General features: G+C 40.6%; 1 protein-coding gene across 1 annotated transcript in view; it reads right to left on the reverse strand.

The window, feature by feature from the left end:
- The window catches only part of LOC121545066 (protein ELYS), a 34,333-nt gene extending 25,554 nt beyond the window's left edge, over window positions 1–8,779 (reverse strand). The window contains exon 1 of the mRNA XM_041855432.1: window positions 8,551–8,779. The gene's annotated coding sequence lies outside the window, so the exon portion shown is untranslated. The remainder of the gene's footprint in view (window positions 1–8,550) is intronic.
- Between the last annotated feature and the right edge of the window lie 3,509 nt (window positions 8,780–12,288).

A 12,288-nucleotide genomic window follows, 5' to 3' on the forward strand; every position in this document is an offset into this window, starting at 1 on the left:
CTATAGTTCTCCTTGACAGAAAATACATTAGTGCAACACATTCGGCACTATTTGGCTGGCAGCCACACAAGTAAATGAGCTTACAATGAAAAAGCTGAGTCTTTTTTTTGTAAAAACCTTTATCATAGAAAGAATGCAACCAGCTACATTTCCTAATGTTTTGCTTAAAGTTCATCTTGCATTTTACCTTAGAAAAGTAGGCTGGCTATACCAAGTAAAGTACCATGAGAAAAGTAGCTACACATCAGTCAGAGAGCGGTCTTTTGATAGATGAGAATTCACAAACGGGAAATCTGAGTGAAGAAGTGCAACTAAAGAACAACATTTGTTTGATGCTGAGCAAAAATAAACATAAGAAGTATTTTTAAGTCTGTGTTTGCAAAACGCAGCAAGACATTTCTTATGCTATTTATATTTTTTCCTGCATGAAAAACAAAGAATTCAGCATTGGGCGGCCCCTAAGTTTAACTTGCTAGTTATCTAAGTAAGTGGCTGTTGTGTTAGCTTTAGGGCTGACCACAATTAGTCGACCGGTCAATTGTTTGGTAGACCAATACTTTTATTTTTGTCGAGGAGTAGTATATATACAGTACCAGTCACTAACTGTAAGTCGCTCTGGATAAGAGCGTCTGCTAAATGACTAAAATGTAAATGTTTTCTTTATTTATACTATTTTCTACATTGTAGAATAAGTGAAGACATCAAAACCATGAAATAACACATATGGAATCATGTAGTAACCAAAAAAAAGTGTTAAATAAATTCTTCAAATAGCGACCCTTCGCCTTGATGACAGCTTTGCACACTCTTGGCATTCTCTCAACCAGCTTCATGAGGTAGTCACCAGGAATGCATTTCAATTAACAGGTGTGCCTTCTTAAAAGTTAATTTGTGGAATTTCTTTCCTTAATGCGTTTGAGCCAATCAGTTGTAAGAATGCTGTCCATTGACTATAGCTCAGCATTCAACACCATAGTACCCTCCAAGCTCATCATCAAGCTCGAGGCCCTGGGTCTGAACCCCGCCCTGTGCAACTGGGTCTTGGACTTCCTCTGTAGCTCAATTGGTAGAGCATGGCGCTTGTAACGCCAGGGTAGTGGGTTCGATCCCCGGGACCACCCATACGTAAAAATGGATGCACGCATGACTGTAAGTCGCTTTGGATAAAAGCGTCTGCTAAATGGCATATTATTATTATTCCTGACGGGCCACCCCCAGGTGGTGAAGGTAGAAAACAACCACTTCGCTGATCCTCAACACTGGGTGCGTGCTCAGCCCCCTCCTGTACTCCCTGTTCACCCATGACTGCGTGGCCAAGCACGCCTCCAACTCAATCATCAGGTTTGCAGACGACACAACAGTAGTAGGCTTGATTACCAACAATGACGAGACCGCCTACAGGGAGGAGGTGAGGGCTCTGGGAGTGTGGTGCCAGGAAAATAACCTCTCACTCAACGTCAACAAAACAAAGGAGATGATTGTGGACTTGAGGAAACAGCAGAGGGTGCACCCCCCTATCCACATCGACGGGACCGCAGTGGAGAAGGTGGAAAACTTCAAGTTCCTTGGCGTACACATCACCGACAAACTGAAATGGTCCACCCACGCAGACAGTGTGGTGAAGAAGGCGCAACAGAGCCTCTTCAACCTCAGGAGGCTGAAGAAATTCGGCTTGGCACCTAAAACTCTCACAAACTTTTACAGATGCATAATTGAGAGCATGCTGTCGGGCTGTATCACCACCTGGTACGGCAACTGCACCGTCCGCAACCGCAGGGCTCTCCAGAGGGTGGTGCGGTCTACCGAACGCATTATCGGGGGCAAACTACTCACCCTCCAAGACACATACAGCACCCACACCGGGTGACCAAAAAGATCATCAAGGCCATCAACCACCCGAGCCACTGCATGTTCACCCCGCTATCATCCAGAAGGCGAGGTCAGTACAGGTGCATCAAAGCTGGGACCGTGAGAATGAAAAACAGCTTCTATCTCAAGGCCATCAGACTGTTAAATAGCCATCACTAGCACATTAGAGGCTGCTGCTGCCTACTGAAATCACTGGCCACTTTAAGAAATGGAACACTAGTCACTTTAATAATGTTTACATATCTTGCACTACTCATCTCATAGGTATATACTGCATTCTATTCTATAATATTCTACTGTATCTTAGTCCATGCCGCTCTGTCATTGCTTGTCCATATATGTATATTTTCTTAAATTCCATTCCTTACTAGTTTTGTGTGTATTAGGTATATGTTGTGAAATTGTTAGATATTACTGCACTGTCGGAGCTAGAAGTAAAAGCATTTCGCTACACCCGCTATAACATCTGCTAAACACGTGTATGTGACAAATAAAATCTGATTTGATTTGTGTTGTGACAAGGTAACGGGGGGCATACAGAAGATAGCACTATTTGGTAAAAGACCAAGTCCAAATTATGGCAAGCACCGCTCAAATAAGCAAAGAGAAACGACAGTCCATCATTACTTTAAGACATGAAGGTCAGTCAATCGGGAACATTTCAAGAACTTTGAAAGTTTCTTCAAGTGCAGTCGCAAAAACCATCAAGCACTATGATGAAACTGGCTCTCATGAGGACCGCCACAGGAATGGAAGACCCAGAGTTACCTCTGCCGCAGAGGACAAGTTCAATAGAGTTACCAGTCTCAGAAATTGCAGCCCAAATAAAGGTTTCACCGAGTTCAAGTAACAGACACATCTCAACATCAACTGTTTAGAGTAGACTGTGTGAATCAGGCCTTCATGGTCGAATTGCTGCAAAGAAACCACTACTAAAGAACACAAATAATAAGAAGAGACTTGCTTGGTCCAAGAAACACAAGCAATGGACATTAGACCAGTGGAAATTTGTCCTTTGGTCTGGAGTCCAAATTGGAGATTTTTGGTTCCAACCGCCGTGTCTTTGTGAGACTTGGTGTGGGTGAACGGATGATCTCAGCATGTGTTTTTCCCACCGTAAAGCATGGAGGGGGTGGTGTTATGGTGTGGGGGTGCTTTGCTGGAGACACTGTCAATGATTTATTTAGAATTCAAGGCACACTTAACCAGCCTGGCTACCACAGCATTCTGCAGCGATACGCCATTCCATCTGGTTTGGGCTTAGTGGGACTATAATTTGTTTTTCAACAGGATAATGACCCAACACACCTCCAGGCTGTGTAAGGGCTATTTTACCAAGAAGGAGAGTGATGGAGTGCTGCATCAGATGACCAATTGAGATGGTTTAGGATGAGTCGAACCGCAGAGTGAAGGAAAAGCAGCCAACAAGTGCTCAGCATATGTGGGAACTCCTTCAAGACGGTTTGAAAAGCATTCCAGGTGAAGCTGGTTGAGAGAATGCCAAGAGTGTGCAAAGCTGTCATCAAGGCAAAGGGTGGCTATTTGAAGAATGTCAAATATAAAATATATTTTGATTTGTTTAACACTTTTTTTGGGTTACTACATGATTCCATATGTGTTATTTCATAGTTTTGATGTCTTCACTATTATTCTACAATGTAAAAAATAGTAATAAGAAAAGAAAAACCCTTGAATGAGTAGGTGTCCAAACTTTTGATTGGTACTGTGTAATTAATATATAGATCACACACACACACACATTACCGTTCAAAAGTTTGGGGTCACTTAGAACTGCCCTTGTTTTCGAAAGAAAAGCAATTTTTTTTTAAAATAACATCAAATTGCTCAGAAATACAGTGTAGACATTGTTTATGTTGTAAATGGCTATTGTAGCTGGAAACTGCTGATTTTTTATGGAATATCTACATCGGCGTACAGACGCCCATTATCAGCAACCATCAGTCCTGTGTTCCAATGGCACGTTGTGTTTGCTAATCCAAGTTTATCATTTTAAAAGGCTAATTGATCATTAGAAAACCCTTTTGCAATTATGTTAGCACAGCTGAAAACTGTTGTGCTGATTAAAGAAGCAATAAAACTGGCCTTCTTGAGACTAGTTGAGTATCTGGAGCATCAGCAATTGTGGGTTCGATTACAGGATCAAAATGGCAAGAAACAAATAACTTTCTTCTGAAACTCATCAGTCTATTCTTGTTCTGAGAAATTAAGGCTATTCCATGCGAGAAATTGCCAAGAAACTGAAGATCTCGTACAACGCTGTGTACTACTCCCTTCACAGAACAGCACAAACTGGCTCTAACCAGAATAGAAAGAGGAGTGGGAGGCCCCGGTGCACAACTGAGCAAGAGGACAAATACATTAAAGTGTCTAGTTTGAGAAACAGATGCCTCACAGGTCCTCAACTGGCAGCTTCATTAAATAGTACCGCAAAACACCAGTCTCAACATCAACAGTAAAGAGGCGACTCCGGGATGCTGACCTAGGCAGAGTTGCAGCCTATAAGCTTCTAAAGCCATGACATCATTTTCTAGAATTTTCCAAGCTGTTTAAAAAGGCACAGTCAACTTAGTGTATGTAAACTTCTGACCCACTGGAATTGTGATAGTGAATTATAAGTTAAATAATCTGTCTGTAAACAATTGTTGGAAAAAATTACTTGCGTCATGCACAAAGTAGATGTCCTAACCGACTTGCCAAAACTATAGTTTGTTAACAAGAAATTTGTGGAGTGGTTGAAAGACGAGTTTTAATGACTCCAACCTAAGTGTATGTAAACTTCAGACTTCACCTGTAATTGTCAAACTATGCATAGACGGCTTGACAGAAATGGTAGCAGAAGGTGAATGTTGAACTTGTGTTGCACACATATCCAGATGATGCTGCGTACCATTATGCACAATAATGCTTTAGGTGGGATCGAGGCGGCAGTCTTGTTCGCGACGAGGCTAGTGCTTTGGTGGTGCTACAGCGTGCAGTTTCTGGCGAACGTTAGTTAGCTTACGCCTCGATCACAACGACAGCGACATTGCGTTTTGGTACACCAGAAGTACATTAATTTCCAATGGAATGCTGCGTTTGCCTTGCAGCATTGCGTTGCAGATGCAGTTGCAGTGCGTTCTTAACCCGGAAGCAAGCCGCTGCGCCACTCGGGAGGCCACTTGTAACATTTTATAAAATATTCTGGGCCCTCAGTTTCCTGCACCAGTGAGCTCGGGACAGACACAGCTGTAGGCTATTTGCACAAGGGATAATAAGTAATCAGGTAGGCCTATTTTATGATGTTTCCTCTGGATCAGAGTATGACATTGTTCCCTTTCTTGCTGAGTGGTTATCGAAATGGAGAGAGCTCGAAAAGGATTTTCAAATACACTGAGGAACAATTGTCATTGTCAATGGATGTAAAAACAGACTTTGTTTGTTTGCTGTTTCAGGTGAAGAAAACATTACTTTGAGAAGCTCCACAGCTCATTAGTGGTGGTGCGTTAAGCCAATCAGAAATACTATCAGATACCCAAATGGGAACATTTATATGCCTATATTTGCACGCAGGCCAGGTAGCCTATAGGCAGTAGCGCTGCGTGGGTAAAATCACTGGGGAAGCCAAGACAGGGAAGAAAAAGCGAAATTACAACCTGTGTGTTGTGATAATTGCGTTGTTTGCTCTATAACCTGTTGCGACCGTGAGACAGACAGACATATAGATAGGATATACTACCGTTCAAAAATATGAGGTGTACCTGTGGCTGTATTTCAAGGCGTACCTTCAAACTCAGTGCCTCTTTGCTTGACATCATGGGAAAATCAAAAGAAATCAGCCAAGACCTCAGAAAAAATTTGTAGACTTCCACAAGTCTGGTTCATCCTTGGGAGCAATTTCCAAACGCCTGAAGGTACCAAGTTCATCTGTACAAACAATAGTACGCACGTATAAACACCATGGGACCACGCAGCCGTCATACCGCTCAGGAAGGAGACGAGTTCTGTCTCCTAGAGATGAACGTACTTTGGTGCGAAAAGTGCAAATCAATCCCAGAACAACAGCAAAGGACCTTGTGAAGATGCTGGAGGAAACAGGTACAAAGTATCTATATCCACAGTAAAACGAGTCCTATATCGACATAACCTGAAAGGCCGCTCAGCAAGGAAGAAGCCACTGCTCCAAAACCGCCATTAAAAAGGCAGACTACGGTTTGCAACTGCACATGGGGACAAAGATCGTACTTTTTGGAGAAATGTCCTCTGGTCTGATGAAACAAAAATAGAACTGTTTGGCCATAATGACCATTGTTATGTTTGGAGGAAAAAGGGGGTTGCTTGCAAGCCGAAGAACACCATCCCAACCGTGAAGCACGGGGGGTGCAGCATCATACTGTGGGGGTGCTTTGCTGCAGGAAGGACTGGTGCACTTCACAAAATAGATGGCATCATGAGGAAGGAAAGTTATGTGGATATATTGAAGCAACATCTCAAGACATCAGTCAGGGAGTTAAAGCTTGGTCGCAAATGGGTCTTCCAAATGGACAATGACCCCAAGCATACTTCCAAAATGGCTTAAGGACAACAAAGTCAAGGTATTGGAGTGGCCATCACAAAGCCCTGACCTCAATCCTATAGAAAATGTGTGGGCAAAACTGAAAAAGCGTGTGCGAGCAAAGAGGCCTACAAACCTGACTCACTTACACCAGCTCTGTCAGGAGGAATGGGCCAAAATTCCCTCAACTTATTGTGGGAAGCTTGTGGAAGGCTACCCGAAACATTTGACCCAAATTAAACAATTTAAAGGCAATACTGTATGAAAAATGTATGCACTCACTAACTGTAAGTCGCTCTGGATAAGAGCGTCTGCTAAATGTAATGCTACCAAATACTAATTGAGTGTATGTAAACTTCTGTCCCACTGGGAATGTGATGAAATAAATTAAAGCTGAAATAAATCACTCTACTATTATTCACATTTATTTCACATTCTTAAAATAAAGTGGTGATCCTAACTGACCTAAGACAGGGAATATTTACTAGGATTAAATGTCAGGAATTGTGAAAACTGAGTTTGAATGTATTTGGCTAAGGTGTATGTAAACTTCCGACTTCAACTGTATTTTCGAAAAATCCAATATATGCACCACACAGAATGCACTACAACTGCCTCTGACACCTCGATCACACCAACAGTGCCATTGCATTTTGGTACACCAGAAGTACATTATTTTCTAATGGAACGCTGTGTTTGCCTTGCAGTATTGTGTTGCAGAGGCAGTTGCAGTGCATTCTGTGTTGGATTTATCAAACCGTATGTGTAGACGGCTAGACAGAAATGGTAGCAGAAGGTGAATGTTTAACTTTTGTTGCACACATATCATTTTACATTACATTTTAGGCATTTAGTAGACGCTCTTATCCAGAGCGACTTACAGTTAGTTAGTGAGTGCATACATTTCATACTGGCCCCCCGTGGGAAATGAACCCACAACCCTGGCATTGCAAGTGCCATGCTCTACCAACTGAGCTACACGTGGCCACTCATGTGGTTTAGGCTGAATTCCATTCAAATTACAGCATTTTGGAATTAACATAGCATGAAATTCATCTTCCACTACACTTTGGGATTACATTAGATTCAAATGACAGCATTCGGGATTGTGTAAGAAGTACAGTGAGTCACACATAAATAAATAATAAATAAATCGGTCATTTAGCAGACTTACGGGAGCAATTAGGGTTAAGTGCCTTGCTCAAGGACACATCGACAGATTTTTCACCTAGTCGGCTCTGGGATTAGAACCAGCGACCTTTTGGTTATTGCCACAACTCTCTTAACCACTAAGCTACCTGCCGCCCCGTCACATAGCCCTGGTTACAGAGTTAAGGTCAAGAGTTTCTCACTCACACCTCTTAGCCTCTTGAAAAGTAAGGACATACCAAGTGACATTTCCTTGACAAAACTTCAGACAAATGCAATGTTTAAAGTATTCTCTCAAAGCATGGTTGCTAAGAAATAGTCAATCCAGATAACAGATATCCAGATGATGCTGCGTCACATGCAAAAACTATATCTGTGTGATCGAGGCATGAAACGCAATGCTGCAAGTCAAAAGCAGCATTCCATTAGAAATGAATGTACTTCTGGTGTAACCAAAATTGAACGACACGGTCGGTGTGATCGAGGCGTTCCCTAAAACCGACATGATTTTAGTGGTATGGCAACGCGAGACTACCAAAGCACAGACATCACCTTAGTTGCAGCAAGCTGAAGCGCATCTAAAGTAAAAGTGTTGTTCAGGTCAATTGTCTGTTTGGTGGAAAATGTGGGGGAAATCTAGCGAAATTACTTGAACACTACACTAGCTAAGTCACTGATGACACTTGCTATATGTATTACGTTGACGTTATGATTATGAGGCGGGTGAATCAAAACCTCGCATGAGGTAGCATTATGCTAACATTAGGTAGCCAACGTTAGTTAGGCGGCTAACTAAAATTGTTAGCTACAGTAGCTAAAGTTAGGTACAAGCCCATTTAGCTAAATGTACTGCTCAATTGTGTTTGTGAGCTAATCCGCCCATTCTACCAACTGGCAGCGTAGTTAGAATACCAAACCTGTTCTAGTTAGCTACCTACCGGTAACTGTTTGTACAACAACCATAGCTAGCTAGACGTTACCTGTCTGATGTTGACCGTCGACGTACTAAAATGCGGTGATGTCTTCTCCGTTGCGACTCTTCTTCGGCCCTGTCATAATAATCCGATTTTCTTCCAATCCCTTTTGTTTTTGAAGACAAATGTCTAAATCCCACAAATATTTTAGTGTGAAGGACCGTGTCTTCTGACCTAGTCTAGCTAGCTAGATAATTGTCTTCTTGCTGAGTTCAACGCGGGCGCCATTACCATGTATAGCTAGCTACTGCGCAGCATTGTGAAACTAGTGACATTAAGGTCACGTGATCATACGGATATCTTTCAAAATAAAAGTCCCTGATAAATGTTACTTGGCTGTTAACAGGACGTTTTTCTGATTTAAAACCACCAAAAATTTGTGTTTTAAATTACTGAAACATAAAATAGAAACAATATATTATAGAAATCAATTAACAAATATCGATTTACTGTATGATTTTGCATACTATAATGATAATGAGGTTTTTTGTTATAGTCCCCTGTAAAAAAACAGCAACAACAACACAATACTAACACTGTTGCTGGAAGTATTAGTGGTTTTTAACTGCTAACAGAACATCATTTAATCATATTTTTAATACAGCTCCTCATTGCAGCCGCCTACAGCTGTTTTCTACTGTACTGTTAAAACTATAGAAGTTGTCATCATAAAAGGGGGTGTTTTGTAATCTTCAGATCCTTTCCTAAAAACATCCAGTGTCATACCATAGAGATTGACCACATAATATACTTTTTTCTACAAAAATCTACTGTCACTTGATAGCAAAATAGTTTTTTCCATTAGTCTACATATCTAATTTCTACTGTACCATTTAAACTATACAAGTTGTGACCTCACAAGGGGGGTATTTCAGAAGCCTCGGACCATTTACTAATAACATCCAGTGTCACACCATAGAGATTGACCACATAAGATAGTTTTTTCTTTCAGAAATGTACCGTCACCTCTAACATTCTCGACAAACTATGCAGGTATTCCTAGGAATCACCCGGAGAGCTACCATTACTTCATCTGGAATAACTTCTTCAAGCACGTTGACATCAAATCGGAGAACACCCATATTCTGAATAATAACACTGCCTTCCTCATAGAGTATGATTCCTCCTAGAACATCAAAGCTGCTGGAGGAATCTACCTCTTTGTTGGAGGTAGGTAGGGAGGATAATGATGATGGAATACAATAGAGTATTGATTGTATTTACTATATTATAAAGCTGCTGGAGGAATAGATGTTTTTGTTGGAGGTAGGTAGAATAATGACGATAGGATAGAATAGAGTATATTGTTATTCAATTATATTCTCCACTGAACAATAATATAAACGCAACATGTAAAGTGTTGGTCCCATGTTTCATGAGCTGAAATAAAATATCTCAGAAATGTTCCATACAAACAAAAAGCTTATTTCTCTGAAATTATGTTTACATTCCTGTTAGTGAGCATTTCTCCTTTCCCAAGATAATCCATTCACCTGACAGGTGTGGCATATCAAGAAGCTGATTAAACAGCATGATCATTACACAGGTGCACCTTGTGCTGGGGACAATAAAAAGCCACTCTAAAATGTGCCGTTTTGTCACACAAAACAATGCCACAGATGTCTCAAGTTTTTAGTGAGCGTGCAATTGGCATGCTGACTGCAGGAATGTTAACCAGAGCTGTTGCCAGATAATTAAATGTTAATTTCTCTACCATAAGCCAACTCCAATGATGTTTTAGAGAATTTGGCAATACGTCCAACCGGCCTCACAACCACAGATCATATGTATGGCATCGTGTGGGCGAGCGGTTTGCTGATGTCAACAGAGTGTCCCATGGTAGTGGTGGGATTATGGTATGGGCAGGCATAAACTACAGACAACGAACACAACTGCATTTTATCAATGGCAATTTGAATGCACAGCGATTCCGTGACAAGATCCTGAAGTCCATTGTGTTGCCATTCATCCGACACCATCACCTCATATTTCAGCATGATAATGCACAGCCCATGATGCAATTCTGAAAATGTCCCAGTTCTTCCATGGCCTGCATACTCACCAGAAATGTCACCCATTGAGCATGTTTGGGATGCTCTGGATCGACATCAACGACAGCGTGTTCCAGGTCCCGCCAAATGGGACAACATTCCACAGGCCACAATCAACAGCCTGATCAACTCTATGCAAAGGAGATGTGTCGCGCTGCATGAGGCAAATGGTGGTCACACCAGATACTGACTGGTTTTCTGATCCACACCCCAATTTTTTTTTTAAAGGTATCTGTGACAAACATATGCATATCTGTATTCCCAGTCATGTGAAATCCATAGATTAGGGCCTAGTGAATTTATTTCCAGTGGTGGAAAAAGTAGCCAATGCTCATACTTGAGTAAAAGTAAAGATAATTTAATAGAAAATGACTCAAGTAAAAGTGAAAGTCACCCAGTAAAATACTACTTGAATAAAAGTCTAAAAGTATTTGGTTTTAAATATACTTAAGTATTGTAAGTAAATGTAATTGCTCAAATATACTTAAGTATCAAAAGTAAATGTACAAATAATTTCAAATCCCTTATTTTAAGCAAACCAGGTGGTGACATTTCCTTGTTGTTGTTTTTTTATTGAAAGCTAGGGGCACACTCCAACACTCAGACATCATTTACAAACGAAGTGAGTCCGCCAGATCAGAGGCAGTAGGGGCGACCATGGATGTTCTCTTGATAATTGTGTGAATTGGACCCTTTTCCTGTCCTGCTAAGCATTCAAAATGTAAAGAGTACTTTTGGGTGTCAGGGAAAATGTATGGAGTAAAAAGTACATTATTTTCTTTAGGAATGTAGTGAAGTAAAAGTAAAAGTAGTCAAAAATAGAAATAGTAAAGTAAAGTACAGATACACAAAAAAACGACTTAAGTAGTACTTTTAAGTATTTTTACTTAAGTACTTTACACCACTGTTTATTTCAATTAACTGATTTCCTTATATGAACTGTAACTCAGTAAAATCTTTGAAATTGTTGCATGTTGCATTTATATTTTTGTTCAGTATAATTTAAAGCTGCTTGGGGAATTGACCTCTTTGTTGGACATAGGGAGGATGACAATGATGATGCCTAATTACACAATAGCAAGTGCTCAATCAAACAGACACACACCCATGATCTAATTATATTTCAAGTTTATAGTCTTGTTCAGATATGTCATTAACCAGGTTTCCGTCCAACCATTTTATGCGGATGAATTACCTGACCCATGTAAAATTCACGATGGGGTTGATGGAAATAGGAAATGCCGGTACAATTTTCATAATGTCGACAGACAATTTGTTCGTTCGACATGTTGGGATCTTTTTGCATAATATAATTTTGATATAATAACCATCATATTGAAGTAAACTTGGAGTCATAAGACGATATGTGGTCTTCCCAATACGACTTGTGAAAGCATGCAGGTTATTAGTCTAAAGTTTAGACTCTAAACATTAGGGATGGGTCGAAATTTGCACAATGGTTACCTGGAGGAAAATGGGGGAGGGTCATGCTTTTTCAATTTCAGTCAAGGGGAGGGTTTTTTTTTGGGGGGGGTGGATCAGCTTAATATTGCAGATAGATTGTATCTTCTATCAATGTAATTGTCTGCATCACTTCCAATCCCCCATGTTTTTTTTTTAAATGTTTAAAAAAATATATATATACTCCCCTTTATTACTTTTCAACCCCACCATCCTTTCCCTACTTGGAGTA

Source organism: Coregonus clupeaformis, chromosome 29, assembly GCF_020615455.1.
Source record: "Coregonus clupeaformis isolate EN_2021a chromosome 29, ASM2061545v1, whole genome shotgun sequence".
Lineage (NCBI taxonomy): Eukaryota > Metazoa > Chordata > Actinopteri > Salmoniformes > Salmonidae > Coregonus > Coregonus clupeaformis.